The following is a 21370-nucleotide window of genomic DNA, read 5'->3' as shown; positions in this document are numbered from 1 at the left end:
TGTATCATGAACGTTCTGTATCTTGGATATTTCGAGCAATATAGGAAAAAAGTTGTATTTTTTTCTTTCTTCTCATGGGATATTTCGCAATTAAAATTTTGATCGAATATTTAGCGGTATACAAAGATTCTAAGACACGTTTCCTAAATACGTGAAGATATTTGTCATACGAAAGTTATTTCGTTTAATAAAGAAGAAAGAGGAAAATTGTTACCACTAGAGATTTCCATTTCCTATATTTTTAATGAAACTGTATGTTACACGTTATTGTATTAAACATTTCCAAATAACATTCAGCAACATATATTTGGCCACTCTTCGATGCTCGGTAATACTCAATACGTCAAAATTAACGACTGCCGAACGGACACAATCGTTACTTTCACGCAAATTAAAGTGAAAGTGGAAAAACCGAATCGATCGAAGTTGGAACACGAATCGGTCTCCGATCGTTCCATCGCAACGTGGAAACGTGGCAACGAGTTTTTAAGGACAAAAACGAATGGTTTTCTCTAACCAGTTCCTCTGCGATTGTTATATCGATCGTTAATTGTGCAACGGTTCGCAGCGATCAGGCACATTGTAACGATCCACAATGAAAACGTTTCCGCGCGCCGAAAACGGCGTTGCCTTTCCCACAGAAATCGATCGCGCATAAAAACCAAACGCCGATACCGATGAAATAATCGCTTGGACGTTATTCCCAGTTATAACGTTTAGCAATAAAATCATTTACACCCAGCAACAGACCGTCCGCGCTCATTATAATCCATAGAATCGCTTTCTCTCTTCGCGCCATCACTTTCGGCACTTGCTTTTTACTCGCTCCTCGGGTCACGTTTCTTGTAACAATCATTGTACGAACATGACTTTGTCGATCGTGAATTGCTTGTCTATACTTTGTAGCGCGTTTCCTTTGACCAAAATGAAAAGGCGAATGTGACATGTATATAAAGCGTCTAAAGTATATAAAGATGGCGAAAGTAAAGAAAATCAGTGTTAATTACAGTTAATATATTCATGATTGAACAGGAAGATGACTATGATGATTATTAATAGATGCAGAATGTTTATACATTTAGAAATTTCGAGATGCAACGATGTATACGATATGTATGAATATTGAGTACATTGCAAATGTAGTAATAAATACATTGTGTTTATTAACGTTATATAGATTGAAAGGAGAACGTATAAAAAGATCTGACATCAGAAGAAAAATGTTCCTGGGGAGTGCTGCTAAAATATCTGGGTAGAAACAGAAACAGAAACACAAAGAATGCGTGCGTGCGTCAGAGTGGCTGAATGACGACTACAAGTGTATACGTTCGAACATGTGCAGGGGTAACTATCCTTAGGGTTGGTCAGTGCGTGATGAGGGTGGAATTTTAGAGAGGAACGAGCATAATGCGTAGAACAGGTTAATATCCTATTATATCGATCGTTATTTGTATTAAGACCAGTAAAATTATATCGTAAAAGATACTTTATATAATTATACAAAATTCAAATAATACTTCTAACACACGCAATATTTCTATCAACAATTTGTTATGCGTTAAGAAATAAATAACGCAACTTTTTCAAATAACGATTCCTTTTCGAAGATGAATTTCCAAAATGGATCCTCGTCTTTTATACATGACATTAAAGATATATTAGGTTTAAAAAGCAAATAAATCTGCAGAAAATTGAAACTGCAAGTTGCTCGAGTACACGAACTTAGCCCAGCGAAACTTCGGTTCTTCAATTAACTCCTACTTCCTTCAACGAAACAACCGAGCGGCCAAGCCACCCAAAAAACCAAAACGAAGTGACCACTGAACGAGCTTATCGCGCCAAGGAAACATCGCATTCCTGAGCAACCTCATTAAAGTGCCATCAAACGTAATTGGCATCAAATTTTCGAGCTGGGCTACCACGACTCGCATCGCCGGTGTATATTAATTTCGTATCAACTGCCTCCCCGCCAACCTACCCTTCGTACACCCTATATTCCTTTCGACATTCTGAAATACACCGCACAAAACTGCTGCGAATCGAACATGGAGGAAAACGTGGGAACATCACGGCGCGATAATTCGTTCCTTTATCTCCGGTTCGGAATTACGCAACGGCTAGTTGGAGCGCGGCGGTGGTCAGCGACGCGGTCTCGTGAAAACGTTCCTACCGGAAGTGCGTACTTTAATTAAACGTCGTTTCCTGTCTGTCATTAGCTCGGTCGTTTACGGAGCGAAGCGAGATTAGAGCTTCGTGTCGGCGGGCATTTCGGAGGCGGTTGCCGCCATCGCTTCTTCTCCTCTTCGACATCGTCATCGTCATCGTCGTCGTCGTCGTCGTCGTCGTCGTCGTTGTCGTCGTCGTCGTGTTCGTGCTGCGCGAAGAATCTCCGCGAGGACGTAGCGACGGTTATCTCGATGGTTGTTTATTTTTACAACGATGCGGGAATTACGTTAGCCGGTCTTTACGATGCTTAGTGTACCAAGCAAATTTCTGGCAAGCGGACGCTTGATGTTTCGCCAACTAAACGCCGGTGTACTTGGGATCTATTCATTCAGACTTGGCGTGATAGTGTTTTCGTATCGCGCGCGGATATTGGAAATTCTACGGATCGTCGATACGTGTATCGCGTTGAGAAAATGATGTCGAAGGTTTGAAGGTTTCTTCGCGCGATGTAAATCGATATCCTATGTAGGTAGATAAAGAACTAAAGTTTGTCTTTATGAAAGGCAAACTTTGCTATTTTCGTGTCTCAAGGTGTGTTAGTATTTGCGAAACTAGTATTGGTTTGTTTGTAAGTGTCTAGGGAAATATTTGTATTTGTTAAACCAGTATCGGTTTGTTTAGTTGCAAAAATGGCGGTGTTTTTAGAATCAGCGTTGCGAGTAGCAATGTTTTTGATTTCTCAGGTGTTTTTCGTACGTAACCGTTGTGATGTTTCGTGTGACGAGGCAGTTAAGATTGTTGAACAATTTTTCCAGGAAAATGGCTTATATTAAAAAGGGAGTAATTGTATAGATCGTGTGGCACTGTTGATTGATGGCACTAAAGCATTCGCGATCCTGAATTTTATGCTCTGCAGAATGCCATGGAGGGGAGTGCATGCGTACCATTGCTCTTCCACCTCCCCCTCCAATTACATGCACTCGGTAGTCATCTTGTTTCGTGCATTAAGAACCGAGAAAAAACGTGTTTATAATCTCCGTTTGAAACTATCGATTTCTTTATTACAGTCATATCTTATAACAGTTCGCGTGGTCTAATAGATTTCTCCGAGTGTTATTTATGAGTTTTTCTTTCGAAGGTAATGTAAAACTCGTGAGTTACTAATTTACGAAAGATAATAAGTTAGTATATTTAATTCGAGAACGAAGATCAGATAGTAATTAAATAAATTACGGTAAATATAAATGTTTGATTTACGCAAAGATAAGTAACGAAGCAATTCTACCATAATAACGTATTTGCCAATAAGATATTCTCAAAATATAAAACGTTACTTACCAGGCCAAAGAGGAAGATCTTCGTTTCCGAGTGGAAGGTAGAAATTTTGTTAATATCAGAAAGAACAATTTCCTGTTGAACGAAGGTGGGTCGATAGGTCTGTGATTAGTCTTCTGGAATATGCACGAGATTGTAACTTTTTTGTTGATTCCCCAGGCTGAATCACCTAATCACCCGTCCTCAGCCGGTGTAAATCATCGTTGACAATCTCTCGATTAACCTATCCGAGGTGTACCTTGTGCGATGTAATTCCTTTCGAGTTTACCCTTCGACTCGTTCACGACGCACCATTTAGTTCGTTGATCTCTTCCTCGACACGACTAATATAAACACGTACCGTTACCAGATACAACTGTCATTAAACACACTAGACGCGCGAGGCATCTAAAGTAGAAAGAAAAGGATCTCTATCATCGACTCTCGGTGAATTACGTAGTTCTCGTCGACCGATAAACAACTTTTTCTTACTTATATCGTTACCGTTAAACCGTAAACAATCACGGAATTAATCTACGAGTTTCACCGCGTGTTCGTTACATAACATTTACCATATATATGTTTCGAAAAAATGTAAAAATGACGATAATAAAGGAACGAGCGAAACAATAGTATACACTTTTTGTACGCAAAGTCATCGAACTCCGTGGATCACGTTCAAATTTGGGAACGATAGTTTCGCTGCAGAAATCTTCGGCGATCAACGGCCAGAAATTCGAGAGAAAAGAGATTTTCCTTGACCGGCAAGTTTTATTCACTGTTCACTTCTATTTATAACACTCGAAGACACCAACTTTCTCCTTTGTGTCGATAGAAGACAGTACGTCGCGAACTACGACGTTAAATTCGACGCGTAAGATTCAACTTCGCGAGAAAAATCGAATTCGAGACTGGTCCGATGATCCTTGCCGTTCGTCAACGCGGCTCCGCGGATTATTCGTCGTTTCCATGGTCGAATACTTTCGCCCACGAGTCGAGCATGCTTTTATATTTAGAAGGGAAGTAGCATCTGCGTGTCTAGATGACACCGACTGAAAGGCGCAACGTCATATGGGGTAAAGACATTGGCCTAGGTCAGGATCACCACGTGATGACTACGATGACGTAGATCGATTCCGGTTCAGGGCCGAGCAGACCTGGTATTATGGTTGACGTTCCGGTTTTTAAGGATCTCGTCGTACGCCTGTTCTACAGCCAGTGCATTCGAAACGATCCAGTGTCTCGTTCTATTCACTTGTCACTCGATTTTTACGAGTTTCGTTTGAACACCGTCCGATCGACCGGGACAACATCGTCGTTTAATTTTCATAAACGTGCGATACTCCCGATCGTGGTCAGCGAAGACCACCGATTCGCGATGTTACAAGGAGAAACAATTCCGTAGGTAATCGTCGTCCGCGATGTCGATTCGAGAACACCGCGGCAAAGTTGACTCGAAGATCGTTCGAAGCGATCCTGTTGTCTGAGCTCGGAAAGCTGACGTTGGTGGGTGCTCGGCAAAATGCAGCTGCAGGATCGGGTGAAAAGGCGCGCGCGATATCCTGGTTCGCGATACGGCGCTGAACTCACGTGGCGATGTGGTCCGAGCCCTCGTCGACGGTGACCACTTCCTCGAGGTTTCGGCCAATCAGCGGTGAGCCAGGATACCCCGAGAGAGACGATCGTGGCGACTCGTTGGCGTTCGGTCGCGCTCGGTAGCGGTTCGTCTTCGTTCCGCTCACGTGTGCCGCGTGGTCGACGATGTACGGTCCGTGACTACTTTTCGGACGTGTTCGTTCCTTTCTGTAGACGACTACTATCAGCAGCGTTGTTTCCTGGTCCGCGGGGCCATGCACGATCCACGGCTGTCCAGTCCTGTCGACGCGACGATACCTCGAAAGCCGGCAGGACCGCGTGGACACCACCGGATCCAGGACCAACCGTGTCGTGTCCTGGTACACACACCGCTTCCTGCTTTCCGCGCGTGAAAGCACGCGCTGCTTCGCATCGAGCGTGCGCCTCGTCCAGCGTCCGACACGATACTACCTCTCTCCCCTTCCTCTCTTTCTTTCTCACTCTCCCTACGCCCCCTCCACAAACTCCGCTAGCTCTGTCTTCCTCTGGCCGCGATTTCTGTTCGAGTAGGGACGACGTGGGGAGAGGCTGGTAGCCGCTCATTAAACAAACGCCTCGATGACGTCAGGAAGTATCGCGGGACCATCGAAAATCAATCGTCGCGGCTGGGAAACGCCATCGCAAGTTATCGATCGATCCCTCGATCGTTCGCTACGTCACTGGTTTTTCATTGTACGTACGGTCTAACTCTTTCTACTTGCCGCTTAGTTGCAGGAACGTGGTCCGGTTCGAAGGTCTGTTTCTACTGCCGTCGCTGCACACGCGTCGGATAGTAGGTATACGGTAGATTTGAGAAACGCGCGCGCGTCGGTCGCGCTCAACATCCGGTGATCGCTTAATTGGAAACTTTTCTGCTAATCCTTTGCCGCGTATTTTTAGAACGAACTGCGCGCAACCAGACCAACTTTCCGTCGACGGATTTACTTCGATTAATTGGTCGCTCTTCGAACGCGATTCTGGTTTCAGACTTCAAATGTTCCGAGAATGAACGTTTGACGGCAGGTGAAGAGGTAGGATTTTGATGTGTGATTTCTATTTGAATCATGGTGTCCTGAAAGTGAATATAATTTTGTAAAATCCCTTAATAGTTACGATTTGGATAATTAACGTCTTTCGTTCGTGAATTATTTAATCGCGTTGCTCCATCCACGACTGTTCGACTAATATTAATTTACGAATAATCGCAAAAAGAATTTGTTTCAATAAAATGTATAAATAAAATGTGTTTGACATATAACCGCTACGCAAGAAATATAGATACAACGAAACAAAATTTTAAGAAAAACATAAAATGTTACTGATATACGGGAACAGCTATCGATGTCTTAGCATTAAAAACAGCAATGAAACTGTGAAAACAGGCAAAAGCGGTTCCACTGTTAAAAATTCAAAAACGAGAAACACAGATTTCATAGTCACAAGTGACATGATACTGCGTAGATTCATTAGCAAGTAGGGGGGAATTTTAACAGCTTATAAAACGTTACGTCACATTAAACGCAGACAGGTTGTCCTCCGTTTTCAGACGGTAAACCTTCGTGTCCGCATGGTGCACAGTGTGATCTCTATATTTATACTGGTTGGGGCAGCAAAGCTCGGTAGCGTTCATTAAACAAACATCTCGATGACATCAGAAAGCATCGGTGGATCATCGAAAATCGCTCGATGCCATTAGCAGCGATTACTGATCACTCGATCTTTCCCACGAACTCGTAGTTTGATCGATTTATCGCGATTTGTCGATCAAACTGTTGTAATCCACGTCGAATTATGTCCGTTTGGTTGATTTTTCAGAACCATCGCTGTTTGTTTTAGCTAGTTTCTCGTTTTTCTGATCGTCCACTTACAAAATGAAATCGCTTTAGGTTTATTTTTGATTGCGCGTATTTTAGAAACGTAAAAATCAATGTCAACCAGATGTAACTATTTTGCAAAGACGAAGAATCAGAAATTGTTATATGCTCGAAGAATTCACGAGGAAATTGTAAAAGATACAGACATGTAGAAAACCAAATTGATAATTGAAAATTGGTAGAGCTTTCAAGCGAGTGGAAATCTAATTCTCGGATAAAAATTTCGCCTTTTTTAATTATAAATGAATTTGAATAAAATGTAATGTGTTCCAAAAATGTTTTATGTAGTATATGTGTTACTAAGTGAAACTCGTATCCGCTATATTTCTACTGATATCAGTCTAACACTACATCGATAGCTCTTATGCTTGAAACTTTGCATTCATGACACACTCTTTAAAAACCTGAAATTCCGAGAAATAAAAATTACAAGGAAATTAATACCGAGAAAGCCAAGTTAATAGTATACTCGACAACCTAAAACATTAAATTTTTTAATTTGCATTTTCCACGTAATATTGGATAATTTTCAGTCTGTTACATTACGCCATGTTGCCATACTCCTTAATTTAAAGTTCGCACAGGTATTAAAGCAGTTCATTGACACAAATTCCGAAGAGTTTTTATTGCCACCGTTGCGACACGGCAGCGTTATGATCCTTTCTTGTTTTATTTTTCCTTGCGATCAAATCATGGTCTTACGATCAATGACAGCCTGCGCGAAGGCTGGTAATTGTTAATTAAACAAACTTTCCGATGACGTCAAAAGGAATCACGAAATCATCAAAAATCTCTATGTCTGTTCAACAATCGACATCGATGCTTCCTGCATCTTATAAGTTTTCCAATGATCGTACGTATCTCAATTAACGATCCGATAATTATTACTGAATCGTTAATAAATCTATGACTGCTTCAACGACTTCGGTTTAAAGATTTGCAATTCTAAATATTTTTAAAAGAACAGGTATGCATGGAAGGAAAGGTAGGATAGGAATATAACAATGAAATGCAATTCGATCAAAACGAGTTATAGGAAATAATTTTGTCTAAGAATAAGAGTAAAATATGAATTTAAGAATAACGCAAACAATTACTGTTAAGATTCGATTAAACAGCAGTGCGACATCAGTTTTTTATGCTGAATAATGTGATTACTTTCTTATGTTAAGTAGTAGGTATAATTGTGTTTTTATAATAAACACTACAATTTATAGCAATAGATTGGTAGCAAAAAATGATAAAAACTTTCCTGTTAATCTTATTATCCATATACAATGAGAATAATTTATACATATCGAATAAATTATTATTACTAGACTAACACCATGACGAAGACACATGTTAACGAGTAATTCCAATATATCAATGTCATTTGCAATATCAATTTGCAAAACAAGCGGAAATACAAAAAATAAAACAGTACAAATGCATATTCAAATATAATCAACAAGATCTGAAAATTCAACAAAGCTTTATTTATACGCACTTACGAGATTTCATCTAGCAAGTTCAAGTTCTAGGTCAACAACTCTTCGCTTTTCGAATATAAGATAATACATAATCGCATCAATGCGCAAGAAAGTATCGATACATCCTTGAACAGATGCATCGATCGATGCTCGTATTTTCACCAGTATCGTCGCTGCATCGAAAATCATGTAGTTTGTTTTTTTTTCATGTAAATAATGGCTGCCACGACCGCCACGCAATCGCTGCTCGCAGTCTCCTCGATTTCTGGCCGAGCGAAGAGAACGCGGAGGAGAGGCTGCTAGCATTCATTAAACAAACGTCTCGATGACGTCAAGAATAACCGCGCTCCCCTTGAAAAGTACTCACGTAATTCACGCCTGGGAATATTATTGATTCCCGACGCATCCGCGTATAGTCCGAGTTACTGGAGCAGAGATACGTCTTTAAGAAGGCTTTTTAGACCGAATCGAGAATCGTGGTTGACTTATATATTCAGAACGTGAATTAAATTACGTAATTGATTTAAATTTGAAGATTCACGAAAATGAGAAAGCTTTGCAGATTTTGAAAACTCTTGATCTTGGTAGATTTAAAACCGTCTGGTTAATTAAGTCGCACGAATACCAACATGATAAATACTCCCAAAAATATTCGTCTATTTTCTGAATAATTAAATACCAATTGCATAAGCTCGCAGTAAAACGAAAAAAATTTCGGAAAATAGAATTGATTACTAACTTTTGAATAACTTGACTACGAACTCCTGTACAACACGCAAAGAGAAAACATAAAACATTCCCTTTCCCTTTCTCTCTCTTCTAATAAAATTAAAAAGGAAGATTCTGAAAGTTGAAATCGAAATTCCAAGTAACCAACCGACACGACGAACATTGGTCGCGACACGAAGAAGCACGAAACGCGTTGATCCATGGGACCACAAACGAACGATGCTTTTGGCCAGTGTAATTTGGCACGAGTGAAAATTCAATTGCAATTTCTACCGCGAGATCAGCGGGACGATTCCGCGTATAAGACGGATAGACGGGATGAGATGGGGCCGTGGGTGGTCCGTTCGGTACGTCCTAAGCTACTTGGAAATGGATTTCGCCGCGTCTACCGACGCGGCGTCCAACTGCTATTTAAAGATGAAGCGTACGACTCACGCGCGCACTAGCCCCTTCCTTTTTTTCGACGACGCCCCGCGGCCGCACTCTCTTTCCCTGTTACAGCACGTGACTCCGTCAGTGGAAAACGCCGTGAGTGCAAAGACACCTTTCACGCGATACCATCGACAATAATCGCCAGGGCGAAAGGTCCCGACACCTAATGCGCGCGCGCGACTGCCAGCACGCTTTCGTACCGATGTGTTGTAACGAGACTTGCAATAACGGTTGATAATTATTTCCTGTGAGCAGGAGAGGAGTGGACGAAACTCGAGAGCTGGACACGAGTACTTTTGATCGAGGAGTTGAAATGGTAAACGATGTAAATGCTAGAAGAGTAAAAGATTCTTTCTTTCTTTTTTTTTCTTTGGTGCGGAAGAATGCAAATTCTACGTGGAGTATGACGGAGAAAATTATAGGTGGTAAAATAGTTAATAATAATATAATTTCAGTAAAGTGTATAATTATTGAATATAATTGATTTTATAAGTGAAAAGTCGACTGTGGTTAAAAAAGGTGGATGTACATAATAAAAGAGAAAGGAATACAAATTTTCTGACCGTGTAAATTTCAATTCTAGGTTTTTTTTAGAGAAAATACAAAAGTATTTCGAACGAGAATACAAGGTATCTCTTTACTTATTGATATTACAAAGATCCGATAAATTTCGAGGACTACGCTAGTTTCATACATTAAAATGTGCTTTATTATCACCATTCGTAGTTACTCAAAAGTAAATCGAAGCAAAGTTGAGTGCCTGTTAGATAACCTTCTGGAAAGTTATTCATAGAAATTTAATAAACGTCGTAAAACTCATAGCTAGCTGCTCTGTTTCATTAGTTATATTTGCGTATATTCCGTGTAGATCAAAGTTTCTATAACTAGATCTTCGCTGCTCTTATTCGTTTGCACCTTATTTGTTACTTCCTATTTTTGTACTTTGATATTAACTTTCAAATCGATATCAGCATTAACCTTTGATCAAAATATCTGATTCTTTATTACATTCGAAACAATACATAATATTTTTACTCACAATGGACAGCTACAGTATCTTTTATCGCTTAATTTAGCTGCTATTGTAAATTGCTGCTATTAAAATGGCATTAACACGACTAGAGGTAAACACGATAATAATTTGCTTTTACAATGGAAAATATGTAAATTATTAGGTCGTCCGAGAAGTTTCTTTCGTTTTATAAGAAAATAATGGATGCACAACATTTTCCGTTTTATATTATTTTATCTAATTACGTATGATCCATTTTGTCCTATTAAACTAAAGATCACAGCGTTCGACAGATTAGGTTTCATGTTTGTATAAAGATGCGTTGTTGTAAAAGACGGGTCTGTACTAAATATCTTTTATTTACATTAGATTAGAACTGTATGTAATTAAAGCTTGAAAAATGTATCTTTATTAAATAAGTGAGAGCAGATCGTTCATTTCTTGAGAATGGAACGTCGATTGCCAACTTACGTAATGAAATTAAGAAATTAACAAAAAAAATGGAATTGATCTTCTGAGACTCGTTTAACCTAGAAATACCGAACTTAATGAAACGTTCCTTCGGACGATCGAATCACCGGAGAACACCAAAGAAAATCGATTGCTCTCCGATCCACGGATGGTCCGGTATTTTTCGAGAGATCAAAGCCGCGATGGCATGCGCGGGATTAAATTACGCGGCCGTTTACACGCCGGTGTTCACCGTCAGAAATTTCCCCGAGCGACAAGTGAGCCACGAACGGGTGAGCTATGCGCGATTCTCGCCTACGACTCGTCGTTTCATCGTCTGCTATCGCGCGAGTTATTACCATTCCCGTAGACGAGCCACGGCAATGGCTGACCGCGTAATTATTTTAAATAAATTGGACGGCCGTGGCCAGGCAAAAGTGGTCGATTAATTAAAGTCGAAGCGCGAAACATTTGTTGCTCGAAATATCCGCGGCGTCCTAGATACCTAAAGCGAGCGCTCGCGAGCTCGAGCTCGCCATCAGGTATCACGGGAGTAATTATTTTGAATAAATGGTGGTCGGCCTCCTACGCGGTCGAGCAAAAGTCGTCGCGGCGTTAACGTCGAAACGCGAAACATTTCAGAACCGAAATAACCAACCCGTCCACGTCACGTACAGGCTGCGTCTGTACGCTCTAACTTCTCATTGTTTTTCTTAGATCGCAAGGTCGAACGAGCCGTGAGCATCGGACTCGCAAAACCAAGGATTTGTCGAAGATCTCGTGTCCTTTCCAAATCGAACGCTCTCGCGTCGAGTGGATGTTTCTTCGATCGATACTCTTTGGTTCGAACGTTTCTTGAAAAATTGACAATGACGATCGGTCACTGTGACTACAAAAATTTGATACCGTGAAATTGAGATATAGCACCTGATAAAATCAAAAAAAAAAGACACCTGGTTGAAAACTAAGACTGTGTGCAAAAATACTTTCTTGTAGCCAGTGTATATTATAATTAGGTACATACGTATTTATAATTCTAATGATAATAACGAAGAATTATTCGACTTTCCAAAATCAAACAATCAACCATCAAAGCCTATCATTATAGGTTTTTACCAAGCAAGAAGTCTCACTCGTAATTGTCAAGCAAACTTGTAAGAGGTAGGTATCTCTCGAAGATCCTGAGAAGCAGGCGGGTCAAAGGGTTAAGAAGGGGGATTAACGATGGTCATTAACTCGGCGAAGGGTTAAAAAAAGGGCAAAATCAAGGCAGTAAAAAAAGGCAAACGAAGAGACCGGAGAAGAGCTCGAGGGAAGAAAGATCGTGGAAGGGTGGAGGCTGTTTCGCGAACGAGTAATTTGATCGAACGGGGCGAATTAGCGACAGAGCTTTCGCTCGTCTAAGGAGAGCACGTAGGAGGAGATACCCTCATGCTATAAACGTTCAGTTCAGAATTAGCGTGGCCAGCACATGCTAAACATTCAATAAAGCGCGCTCGAAAGCCGTCCGGAATAATCGTAATCATAAATAATCGGGCCTAAATATACGTCGAGGCACAGTAATGCCCGTGAAGCTTCGCTCGCGTACCAACTGCTGTCCGCGGACCGTTAACGCGAGCGGAAATCGGTTCGCCGAGTTCCATCGGTCGATCGCCGCCGTTTTTTCATCGTCGTTTGTCTACGCCACGCGGCATTGTAAAAAGCTAAATAGCGGGCTGGGACAGTCGCGTAATGAATCGGTAATATTGGGCCCCGCGAGCCGTAGCACGCAGGAAATGACGAGGCGATCGTGACGGAAAGTCGTTTTGAAAACGAAGACGCAGGCTCGCGTGCAAACGCGACAGAAATTAGATTACACGCATCCTCTTTTCTTACGCTTTTTTGTCTTCGCTTTCGCGAATAGTGCGCACGCGTTTTTCTTCCTTTTTTCTCGTCTTTTTCTTCTTTTTTTTCTCCCTCTCTCTTTCTCTTTGGCTCCCGCAGAGGATGTTGCGCTAGCGCGACCCAGGAACGCAGTTTCTTGTCCGTGTGTGCTCGAGATTGTTAGGTACTCGGACGATTTATTAGGTTCGGTATTATTTTTTTAATAATAGGAATTTGAGAATGTTTCAAGGGTGAGAGGAGTCAAGGTTGGTGGAAATTTAATGGAACGCAAGATGTAAAAGTAGATTGCTCTTGCGCGCTTCGAAATTTCTCACTGATACGGTTTCTTTTTAAATCGTCGATTCAACGACTACGGAAATAAAATTCCAACGAAAATAAATAGGTCAAAAGAGAAATTAATATTCGTATAATAGTACGGCAGTAGAGTATTCGGAAGATGTAAAAAATGTTTTTAGGAGACAGCATTTATATCGTACTCCGTAAGCCAAGCATGCAAGTAAGACGCCAATAAATCAAAGCCAAGATCCGCTGAAACAATAAATTATATTTCCAATAGTCTCTTCGTCAACTTGTTTTCCCTGTTCTCTTAACCTCTTAGCACCTCGTCTAACGTACACACGTTATAATTACATACCAAACGTACCACATATTTGCTTTATATTAAGCGATTTGTAATATTGATTAGTTGCTAACTACTTTGCCATATTCGTAATAAGTGTGCATATTGCTTCTGAGAAATTATGCAAATATCTGTTGAACCATATTTGTTAGAAATCGTTATTTCGTATAGCTAGCATCAACTTTTCTTTGCATAAGAGATTAATACACGTAGTATTCTAAATAAAAGAAAAACCCTCTAAATCTTAGTTCCTTCTTACCGAAAACCAAGCTATACACGTACTAAGAGACTGAAAGAGAATACATCAATCTTGTTGGACGATATCACGAATGAAAAGGCTCGTCACGCGTGATCGAAGCAAAGTCGTTCAGAGTGAGGCATCGGCGCTGTCGAAGAGGCAGCCTTGACGCTTCGTCATATGTTTAACTAAGCGTGCCCGCGATCGTCATTAGTACGCAATAATGGTTAATGGTTAGGTTTAGCATGTTCATCTCGGTGCAACGCGAGGCTGACGCTCGTTGCGCACAAACGGACATATGGTCGGCTGGCTCGGCCGATTAGACACATTTGCATCACAATGCCGAAGTCTGCCCACCGCGGCTCGGGGCTCGCTCTCTTTCTCTTTGTCTCTCGCTCCTTCCACCTCTCCCTTGTTGCTTTATTACGTGCTCGTACAGGGTGTAGCCTGTGCCAGCATAATGGCACTTAGCCGACAGTGCAAGAGCGAAAAAGAGACACGCACAGAGAGGAAACGGGAGAAGGAGAGTGCCGGCCGAGGAAAAAAGAGTGTTGCAGCTTTCGGTTAGCACGGCAGCCCGTTTGTTTACGCCGACCCTTTAAATCTTGTTCACCGGATCCGTGAACCAAGTGCACTCCAAGAGGCCTTGCCATCGACGATGTCCTGCGGGTAGCAGGATCCATGGAATCCAGGGAACGGAAGTGGATGCGTTCGACTACGAAATTATGCCTAATGACGAGGAATCAAACGTTTCCAAAACGGTTGACGAGGAAATTTTGCTTTCTGATTTAGGATGACTGTTTGGAAATATATGTAACGATATTTTAAAAACACAAAGCTTGAAATTTATTATTTCGTGCTAAAATATCGAGATATTTTCTAGAAAGTTCTATAAATTTTGAAATATTAGATCAGCGATAGGATACGAACAATGGAGAAGCAAGACACTAGGAAAGATCATTGAAACGATGAATCAATCTATAATCTCTTAGGATGAATGGTTTAAGAATAACCGACAATAGAGTGATTAATGCTATGCACTATTTTGCAAGATGTCTTAATAGCTTGAAAAATTGCGATAAATTATTGTATGCAAATCGGAAGAGCTGGATGAAGATATTACGATTATCGCGTTAAAACGCAATTAAGAAGCGTTTAGTAAAAAAGAGGTACATTTAGTAAATAGATATATTCGGTAATAAATGTTTCACAGAATATTGCACTACGATATATTTCTTTGTAAATATACTATAAGCCACATAAATATAGCTTTCTTCTGAAAGTAGTTTGTACGTTCACTGTACGTTTATCATCTGCACGAAAATAAAAGAAGAACAGCATGAAAATATCATATTTTAAAAATAAAAATTCACTAAAAAGATCTCAGCTTTGAAAATTCTTATTTTTATCAGAAGATATTTTCTCTTGGTCCCGAAAATTATATCTTGCACCAACAAATATTGTAACAAAGTTTCCATTTCCTCATGGAAAACCGAATAAAAAGCTTATACTCTCGTGATAATAAAATTCTCCTGACATAATTGTCTCAGGAAGGGTTTCTTGATTTTTTAGGAAATTAAATATCACGGATAGTAGCAGAGCGCATTAAATGATACATATCAAAATTATACACACGAAGCCCTATTATTATACAATCGTCACATACATATAATACATAGGAAACTACCCCAGTGTTTATTTCCTCATACAGGAAGCTATAAATCGTAATTCTTTTCTCAGACTTTAATTTTCTACATGAAAAAATCGATATTCCGTTAGAAAACGTAGCAACATATAAAATAATCGATAGGAATCGCAACATAGTTGCGATACGGAAAAAAGCTTATGTATGTAGTAATCTCTGTATAGCGAATGGTAGACATGTTAAGAACGAAGCAACCAGTAATTATCTCGAAGTTACTCGTGGTCTCCGAGGTGGTATCGCATTAATATTTCAATTAAATATTTCAACGATCTCGATTTCTACCAGTCGAACCATTCGTTGGTCAAACCATTAGAATGGAATTCCGCGACGAACGGCCTACGAAACGTCGTTTTTCGAAATTACACATCCGGTCACGCTATTCTCGCTCTGAATCGCTGAACATTATCCAACGCGTGTCCGCGTTGCGTCAATGACTTTATCGCTCGGTTAAAGATCCTTGTAATTACGTAAGAAACTGCACGCGACTTAATTAATAAAATCTCTTCCCTTCGCTTCTCTTTCCGCAGTCAAGTCGAGTCGAGCGTATACGAAACGCGGAGAAAAATATCGTAAGAGATGGAATAGGAAACGAGAAGCTGCGTCTGGGCGCGTTTTAATCGCGCGACTGGAACGCCTGTGATCTGTGCCTTGCGCGAACACAACGAATTATGTAAGCAGCTTGCGTTCCTTTAAAGATTTATGACTGAATGGAAGGATCAGCGTGAATTATTAGCGTCGAATACAAAGAAGATTGTGCTGCATCGTGCTATGGAAGCGTTTCAGAGAATGCCAAGGTGTGGGTAAATTTGTTACTCTTAAATAATGTTTACTCTAGAGAGTCTGGTTGTTTGATTTGTTCTCAGCTATTTTTAAAAATTGTCGTCTCTCGCGTGATCGTAGAAGTGTATCGAACATTGTGAATATCAAGGGTTTACTCTAGTACTTCGTTTTAATTAGCTATTAATTACTATCGTTTACGTAAATACCTGTTAACAATATGTGTAACCTATCATTTTATAATACGTCCGTCATGCAGATGACATAAATTATGATTCCAGTATATCAAAGCAAGTCACGTTCATAATGCAATTTGCGTTTGATATGCGTTTTAATATCTGAAATGCTATAACAATCAACGTTTTCGTATCGCGACAGATGGTGAAGTAACCAAACAATTTGCTATATAACTGACCTGCTTGCAAAATATCATTCGTTTCAATATCAAACTTGTTAATATATCGCGCAAGAATGTTTATTAACGTCGCTAATTCGTGGCTTGAAAATTTCCCTAGTAACGTTAATTCGACGACTGCGTAAAACAGCCCAGTTCAAGAATAACCATAACAACGAAAGGGTTTCATTATCCTCTAACGAACAAACGAAACGTTTTACATGGCGCTTAACCAGAAACACGAATTAACAAGAACCAAACGCTGTGATATTCCCGCTCGTTTCACGGACTTACTCTTTTCTCCTATGTCGTCCTCGCATCGATCACGCCGCCCTATAAAAGTGACGACGAACGTTCCGTTTCCACCCCTGTTGGATCGTGGCGGGCGAAGAGAAGCAGAGGGTCGCCGGCAGACCGATAGGTCTACGGACTAACCTCGAGTTAGAAATTAATTAGAAAAGTGCGGAGAGACGGCCTGGATACGAGACTGAAATGGTGGAGAGCGGCGCGAGGGGTAGGGGCAGGCAATCAACGAGCAGATGAATTAATGGCCATGCCAACTACCCCTCCGAGATGCCGTAAGAAGAAGGGCGCCCTCTAAATGCGCCGTTGCGCGGCCAACGCCAAGTAGATTCTTATAACTACTATCGACGTTCCACCCCCCGCCATTTCACCCCCTCGCCGTGAGAACGGTGCCGTCCACATAGCCGGCTTTGCTCTTCGATCACCAGTAACATTTCCGAATCTATCGGCCGATTTTCCACTTGGGACTTTCGCCTCGCTGGAGAAAAACAATGAACATATTGTCGACTACCACGATTGTTCCTGCTCGTCCAACAGGGGTTAAGACTGTCCCGAAGATTAGAGTGTGCGTCTAAGATGAGGGTGACGTCGGTCTTTTTAAATAGATACACGCATCATGGAACTTTTTGTTCGACTTTTAGTTTCCAGTTTGTATCGTGAAATCTACTTTTTTCATTCTTTTCTCTCCGCAGTTTGAAAAATTGCTTTTTTTGTGTTTATTTATGCCAAGATAGTTTTTTATACATTGATTGTAATTCATTTAAACTATGAATTAGCATAATGTGTGTTAGGATTTGTTCTTGTGTTTTTGGATTTAAGCCACTGGAGAGCGGAGCTTTTGTGTATTCTTGTTTGTGTTGTATTTTTTGTCCTGAAACTTGGCCGCAAAACAGGAAGTTTGAAAAACTGCTTTTAACGCAGAATGATCGAATCGCTACTTCGTTCGATCGATAGTTTTACGAGTACAACCGGAAGGATAGGATCTATGCAAAGACTTGTTTCATCTTGTTGAAGTGGTCACCGTTTCTAAGAAAACTCTACATCTGGTATTTTTAATTTTCTCAAGCACCGAAGCCATCGACAGCGTATAGACAAAAGACTGGGACGAAGGCAGATCATAAACTGTAGACAGGCGACGATGGCTTCAGGGCTTTCAGTCATAGGGTAACACTGCTAGCGTGCAGATCTGGACCAACTCAAATTATATTCCTTCTTGTATTTACACTTCTGTATTAAAATATATTTTCTACCTTACAATTTATCCACGCGTTCCTTTGTTCACATACGTCTAATAACCTCAACACATCTGCTAAATATTATAACGAGTACCGTATGTACTCTGAATATGTTGTATATTAGCACGTTCTATGCACTTGTGTATCTTTCAATTTTCCATAAATGCGTAAAAAGTCTCCGGTCAACTCGTTATAAACACAGACGAAAGAATATATTACATTGGGCCACTGATGACCACGCATGCAAACCGTGCTAAAATTTGCAATTTCGTTTCATACGCTCTTAATTTTCCATTATTCCACGGCAAAAGGGTGTTATCAAAATTCAGGTATACGATACGAGTAACTCGAGAAATTCCTACTATTCAGCCGTGCAGATGCAACACGAAAACTCGGAGCATGGAATTACGTTAGCCCACCTGTACATTCGACTTAAACGTCATAAGTACTGGTTACGTGGTACTCGCGGCGCAATTGAAGCGAGGGTTAATGCTCGCGAGGTCCCTTAATATTTCATGGATAATTTCTCCCCTCGGGAAGCGATGTCACGAGCCCGGAAGCCATTGTATGAAAGAAGGAGCAGCCAAATCCTCGCATGTCCTGTCCATTGCCCCTCGACCAACCGACCCAAGGGTGGTTAATTCATTGTTAAGTAACGTCCGAATGCGTTTAATGCGGGCCCATGAATGTCGCCAACGGACATCGTTCTTCCGTTTCGACGCCTTGGGCTTCCAACAATGCCAGGCCAAGACACACGCGAATGAAACGATTTTTATTAGCCGGAGTCGTAATGGAAATGCGGCATGAAACATGAAAAGGCACAAGTATGCTCGCAAAACGTGGACATATTACGAGCACGAAGCTTGGAACTCTCCATTTTTTGTAACGAGTTCTTTTATTCTTATATTAACGGATACGTTAATGGAACCTGCAGAATCGTGTCGTTGACCTGATGGACTCGACGATCGGATAAGTATCCAAACGAAATTTAAAAATGCTGGCTCTCAAATAAATAATTACGATGTACGCAAACGATAAATTGCAACATTTTTCGTGTCACGAGGCTGATTTTCGCGTTATATGCATAACGGCGCCGGTTATATTAGCGTATGATGTACTACATCGAGAAAGACATCCACTTAGATACTATACACAATTACAAACACCTGCAACCTATTTAACACCCGTCAATTAATCAACCGGACTGCACCAAAAAATGATTCGAATCGAAACCAACGAAGAGATCCTTTCTCTGGCCGTTCGAGACCGAAGCAGTCGCATCGTCGGAGTCGCAACGATACACACCGATTCATCATCTCCTTTCGCGCCACACATCCAGAGTAGAATCTAACGAGCGAGCGAGCTGGTTCGCGGCTCCCACGGGCCGTTTCGACGGCGTACCAACCGTCGCGTCGCCGGGAATCGTTTGCAACACACAAAATCTCGTTCGTCAATCTCCGCGATCGAAGATCCGCCGGTCTCTCGCGTGGCCCCTCATTTTCTCTCGGATTAATCGATTTCAGTCACGAGCGTGTGCACGCGGATCTACAAGAAGAACACTAGCAGCTGCCCTTCGAAACGAACGGCACGTACGAGCCAGCGAAACCGAGATTATAAAGCGTTTATAGCGCGGCTTCCCACCTCAGGGCGCTCTCTCGCTTCTGATCTGCATAAAAATAGGGGTACACAGGGCCGCGAGGGGGAGAGAAAGACGAGGCATCCAGGGTAGAGAGGGCAAGGGGGTCAGAAAGGAGATGCTTAATACGAGATCAGATTATGATTTTGCGGGGGAGTCCGCTGGCGAGGAGAAGACGGAGAGAAAGTAACGGAGGCCTTTATGAGTTCCAGCAGGCTGGATCACGGATCCGCGTCTTGTTTCTTTATCTCTCCCCCGGCTTCGTCTTCGTTAATGGATCGCGGTTAATACGCTGATCTTGAGATAATCGCGTGGAAAAGAGGTTCTTCTTTCTTATTCTTCCTTTTTTTCTTTTTTTTTTTTTTTTTTAACTTTAAGCAACCTCTTCTCGTCGTTTCCCTTCTTGGCGATAAATGCCACTCAAGAGAAGTCAACGGGATCATCGTGCCGTTTATAATTAGATTCTGTCCCGATATTTGGATTTGACGAAGGCTGAATCGCGTTTAGTAAAATGTTGTATCGCGGGCGTGACTGACGATTCTATACCGAGGTCATGATTTTTAGAGTTTACACTCTTGCGAAGAATGGCGTTGTCGACGAATAGCATCCCGAAGAGTAGTTAGTAAGAGATACGTAATATTTCATTTCTCCGATATTTCGTCCCTATTTTCTGATACACTTACGAGTGGTAAATAATTCGCTCTCTGCTTGAAAAATCTGTCTATAAAGCGATAGGGAAAAAAGGTGAAGCACCTAACAATACCAAATATATCTATCAATCAACGAACACAATTAAATAACTAAAAGTCCGCAGAACAAAGAAATTTCTCATCGTGGAAAGGTCAGGACATAAAGTTCAATCGAAATTTACCAACGCACCGAGCAGCTGGCGCGGTATCGCCAGATCGCTGTCGTAGATACGCAGGCTATAGCGTTCAAATATAAACGAACCGTACAACGAATTTCCATCACGGAACGATGGTGACTAAAGTCACGGGAAGACAATCGGTGGTCGCGAAAACGCAACAAAGGTTCGAGAGTCTGTTCGAGGTAGCCGGATATACATTCCAGTCGGCGTATAATCGAAAGCATCGGCGGCGAATCGGCTGCGAGTCGCATTATCATTGCCTCGAAAGCGAGCGGGGCCTCGCGCGCGCCTCGTAACACCCCGTGAAGCCGAAATAAGAAGTGAAAGAAAACGAAGAAGAAGGAGAATCGAGCGTGCCAGTATAATGGCGCCGAGATGCGAAAGGGCGAAGCTAACGATATATCTTGGACTATTGTCTTGTGGGCCGCGACAGTCGCGGCCATTATATCAAGATTAACTCTCTTATTCCCTTGGAGAAGGTATGGAAGGGCATATAAAAGTACACAGACTCCCGAGGGAAGAGGTGGAGGGCAAGCAAGAGGAGGATGAGGAGAACGACGAAGAGTAGTAGAGGGGGTGAGGCTGCGAGGCAGGCCTTATGGCGCGTACACACAAACCACCCACACTTTAACGTGGAATACGAGAACG

The 21370-nt window shown here is 41.4% G+C and overlaps 1 protein-coding gene across 7 annotated transcripts in view; it reads right to left on the bottom strand.

The window, feature by feature from the left end:
* LOC132907088 (zinc finger homeobox protein 4) overlaps nt 1–21370 on the bottom strand; it is a 399871-nt gene that overhangs the window by 343741 nt on the left and 34760 nt on the right. For 5 of the 7 annotated variants that reach the window (XR_009658117.1, XM_060959832.1, XM_060959838.1 and 2 more), the window contains exon 1: nt 3505–5328. The exons of the other annotated variants lie outside the window; for them this stretch is intronic. The gene's annotated coding sequence lies outside the window, so the exon portion shown is untranslated. Of the gene's footprint in view, nt 1–3504; nt 5329–21370 lie in introns of those variants that run through there. 7 annotated transcript variants of the gene reach the window in all.

The sequence above is a fragment of the Bombus pascuorum genome, chromosome 5, assembly GCF_905332965.1.
Source record: "Bombus pascuorum chromosome 5, iyBomPasc1.1, whole genome shotgun sequence".
In the NCBI taxonomy this organism is placed as follows: domain Eukaryota; kingdom Metazoa; phylum Arthropoda; class Insecta; order Hymenoptera; family Apidae; genus Bombus; species Bombus pascuorum.
Note: the sequence above shows the minus strand (reverse complement) of the source record. Positions and strands in the feature narration are given on the sequence as shown.